This window comes from Mirounga leonina, unplaced genomic scaffold (assembly GCF_011800145.1).
Source record: "Mirounga leonina isolate KUSES-001 unplaced genomic scaffold, KU_Mleo_1.0 Mir_98, whole genome shotgun sequence".
In the NCBI taxonomy this organism is placed as follows: domain Eukaryota; kingdom Metazoa; phylum Chordata; class Mammalia; order Carnivora; family Phocidae; genus Mirounga; species Mirounga leonina.
Genome location: NW_023270921.1, coordinates 4,269,584 through 4,274,502, shown reverse-complemented (window position 1 = coordinate 4,274,502; position 4,919 = coordinate 4,269,584).

Sequence of the window (4,919 nt, the reverse complement as noted above, 5' to 3'; positions counted from 1 at the left end):
CTCACATGCCTGGAGTTTTCACATATCTGACCTATCTTACAATCCATAACCACACTTACTACCCTCCTCTCTTCTCATACTTCACGGTTCATCAGATTAAATTGTCTCCAAGCTTCCTGCTGAGGAAAGATGTATTGTGAAGTATTTGTGAGGCATCTCTCATGACCTACTTTACAACCTCCAGGGAGGACACAGACTACCTCTGTGTTTTGTTTGCCCCAGGCCATCTGTCTTACCCCATAAAGCTCCTCACTCATATATCAATAAAAGAGACTCAGCTGGATGAATATGGGTGGTTGCATACTTGGTATGATCTCAATACTCTCAAATTGTTATGAGTTGTTTTGTGATCTAAAATGTGACCTATCTTGGAGAATGTTCCATGGGTGCTTGAGTAAAATTCTGATTCTGTGGGTACAATGTTGGTATATATCTGTTAGGTCCCTTCAGGCTGCAGTGTTGTTCACATCTGTTGTTTTCTTATTGATCTGTCTGGATGTTCTATTATTGAAAATGGGGTAATTAAATTTCCCTGCTATTATTTGTTGCTATGATATGCTTTGATTTCATTCTTTATTTCTTTTATATCTTTAAGAGATATTATCTTTTTGATTACCATGGGCTTACATAAAATATCTTATGGTTATAGCAATCTATTTTATGCTGCTAATAATTTAACTCCAATCACATACAAAAACTCTACACTTTTACTTTTACTTTTATGTTATTGATGGCATACTTTGCCCATTTTTAAATGTAACTTTTTATTGTTGAGAAAAACACTATTTTTTAAATTGTTGAGTTGTAAGAGTTCTTATGTATTCCAGATACAAGTCTCTTATTAGATATATGGTTTGTAAATACTTTTTCCCATTCTGTGGGTTGCTTTTTCTTTTTATTATGTTAATCACCATACATTACATCATTAGTTTTTGATGTAGTGTTCCATGATTCATTGTTTGCATATAACACCCAGTGCTCCATGCAAAACGTGCCCTCTTTAACACCCATCACCAGGCTAACCCATCCCCCCATTCCCCCTCCCCTCTAGAACCCTCAGTTTGTTTTTCAGAGTCCATAGTCTCTCATGGTTCTTCTCCCCCTCTGATTTCCCCCCTTCATTCTTCCCCTCCTGCTATCTTCTTCTTCTTCTTCTTCTTTTAACATATAATGTATTATTTGTTTCAGAGGTACAGGTCTGTGATTCAACAGTCTTACACAATTCACAGCTCTATGTGCTATGGTGAGTGCTGCATTTTCTTTTTATGGTGTCCTTCAAAGCATAAAACTTTTAGTTTTGGTGAAGTCCAATTTATCTATTTTTTGCTTTGTTGCTTGCGCTCTTGGTGTCAAATAAAAGAAATGACTGCCTTATCCAATATCAGGAAGATTTTCTCCTACATTTTCTTCTAGGGGTCTTATAGTTTTAACTCTTGTCTTGTTTACATTTAGTCTATAATCCATTATGAGTTAATATTTGTGTATGGTGTAAGAAGGTGTCCAACTATATTATTTTGCATGCAGACATCCAATTGTATCAGCACTTTAAAATTATAAATTGCTTAGGAACAAATTAAACAAAGAAGTGTATGATTTATATACTGAAAAATACAAAATATTGTTGAGGAAATTAAAGAAGACCTACATAACTAGAAATACATCCCAGACACATAACTGGAAATAGTTTTAGACTTAACATGTCTAAATGGTCATACTTCCCAAAATGATCTACAGATTCAACACATTCAAGATTTCAGATGCCTTTTTTGGACAGAAATTCAGAAGATTATTGAACATACTTTCTGTAATTTCAATTGTCTGAAATTGAGTCAAGTTTGTTTCATAATCTAACATTTGTTATGTCATATAGAATGTTATGTGTGCTAGAGAAGAAATAATATCCTGCTCTTTGTGGGTGAAATTTTTTGAAGATATCTGTTAGATCTATTGGTTTATAGTGATCTTCAAGTCTTTAATTTCCTTGTGAGCTTCTGCCTACTTCTTCTATCTCATTGAACATGGAATATTGAAGTCTCTAAGTATCACTGTCAGATTGTCTATTTCTTTTCTCAATTCTGTCAGGTTTTCCTTCATGTGTTTAAGGCTCAATTATTAAGTGGATATATGTTTTAATTTTATGTCTTTCTGATGGATTGACACTTTTCTCATAAAATTTTCTTTTTATCAATCAATAATTTTTGTCTTATATTTCATCTGATGTTGGTGTAGCTACTTTAGCTCTCTTCTTTTAAAAAAAAAAAAAAAGATTTATTTATTTGTTTGAGGGAGAGGGAGAGCGAAACTTAAGCAGACTCTGTGCTGAATGTGGAGCCCAAACAGAGCTCGATCTCATGACCCTGAGATCACAACCTGAGCTGAAAGCAAGAGTTGGACGCTTAACCATCTTCACCTCCCAGGTACCCCTCAGCTCTTTTCTTATTATTTGCATGGCATATCTTTTTTCATTATTTTACTCTCACATTATTTGTGTCTTTAAATCTAAAGTCTATCTGTTGTAGACAGCATTCAGTTGGTTCATTTTTCTTTTATCTATTCTGCAAATCTCTGCCTTCTGATTGGAGTGTTTAGTTCCATTTACATTTCATGCAATAAGTGGTAAGTTAAGGCTTATCTCTGTTCTGTTGTTTTACTAGGTATTTTCCAAATATCTAATCTCCTCTCTGTTCCTCTATTGCTACTTTATTTTGATAAACTTTTGTTTTCTGGAATAGCATTTTCATTCCTTTATAATTTATTTACTATATACTTTGAAGTTATATATCTTCCAACATGAGATGTTCTGAGCATGTCTGTTTTGGACTTCTTTAGGGATAAGATCCATTTGTTGGCCACATTCTTCCACTTATATACAGTTAGAAGAGGATTACAAGCCTGCCTCCAGTTTTAAAGTTCAGCTTCTTTGATTTCCCCGATAATTGAAATTATCTGCCTACATGGAATTCCATGTAGGAATTCAGGAAAACATGTCAGTTTTCTGTTTTTATCGTTCTCCATAAATTTGACTCTTTGTCTTCAATTTCTAAAACACTCTCCTAAGCATCATAGATTTCAGGATATTGGAAAGGGGAACGTAATGATCATCTAGTTCCCCATTCTCAAACCAGCATTATTTTGGGAACTTCTAAATTGATATGACAGGCTGGATGTGAAAGATTCACTCATCACCACTTCAAACAAGATCTTTTATTTTCCTCTCTCTATATTGATATGGATTCCACAAATATCAAATTTCAAGAGATAAAGTTAATGTTAAGACATTTTGTAAATCATCTTTGTACTCCAAAGTTGTCATTTTACAGAAGACAAAATACCTATGAATCAATTTAATCAGAGAGATTTCTTCACACATAGAGGACTTTAAAAATAGGAAGATATATCATGTTTTTAGATGAAAAATCTTGAAAGTATAAAAGACAAAAATTGTGACTCTATTAACTTGTTTGGACAATTTTATTTTGACTTTTAATGGATAAATCTTATAATTGAACACAATGGCTTTAAGATAAAAAAATATAATTTCCTAGATAATTTTGATAGTAGAAATAGCATAATTCTATATAGGTATTACAATATTTATTATAGAGTATAGATCTATAAATACTTATAAACCTTATTTAAATCTATAATTATCTGATAATAAAAGGTAAAATAAAAAATTAAATAGCTCTACTGAGTCTAATATGTTTGTAGTGTAGAAAACTTTTAAGAGGTCATGCCTATGTCTAATTATACTTTCTCAAACTCTTTTTCTTGCTCTGATTCTCTTGCCCCTTTCTAGGCCACTTGTTTGGAAAAGTTGCACATCTCTTCTATATCTTAGAATCTGTAACTGTTCTTGTTACTTTTTCCTTCCCCATATTTCCTTCCCCATATTTATCACATCAGATTGTCTTCAAATTCTCTCTAATCTTGCATGAGCTACTGTAGAGCTTCTAGGCAGAACATAAGACTACCCCTAAGTCTTATCCACCTTGGGCCATTTGTTTTACCCATCAAGTTCCTCACACACAGATAGATCAAAGAACTCCTCAACTGGATCTGTGCAAATGAGGGAAAAAGTCACACAAGATAACCAATCTCCAGAGCTGTTAACCTCCATCTTCACTACCTTCTCTGTGGGAGGTAGGTCATGTGGGGGGTCATGAGATGTAGCCATGGTGTATAACTTTCCTTCCAGAAACAATATAGCTCCTATTTTCCTGAGGAAAATACTGAGATTCAAAAGTAAATGTTTTCTTTAAATGGAACAAACATTCTTGTAGGCTAACCAAAGGACTGGGAGAGTAAGTTGCTCTTTCTTATTTATGAAAAGAGGACTTTATTCCTACATTTTTTCTTTTGCTAACTACATAGTTAGGAGGTCTTCTGTTCACATGTTGTGTCTTGTTAATCTTTGGGGTTGGGGTAAGAAAAAGGGACTAGTTGACTTTAATTTGGATTCTAGATGTTAGAAAAGTTCCTTTGCAAGTAGTAAAATTTTGGAAAAGTGGATCCAGATTCTGTTTGTCCATTGGAAATGTATAGAATATACACATGTATCTCTTTGCTCTGCCAACTGAAAGCACCTGGGAACAGCAAATAGCATACCTAACACCTAGATTGTGATTTCTAAATCCTAGTCTCCAATGAAAGGAAGTCAGAGTCTTTGGAGAAATGGCTGATTTTAGGACTGAGGCATGAGATAAACAAGTTGAGCCTGAGGCATCTTGCAGTGCCAGAAAATAAGGAAGTGAAATAACAAAACAATGGTGGTGGACACAAAGAGACACAGATCCCAATGACCCAAACTGGAAAGAAGTATGCTTTGGTAAAATGTGTGCTTATGAGGATAAGCATATATTTCAGGGTAGAGACTGTTCAAATGAACAACATGAGTTCAAATTAACTTTTTGGAATAT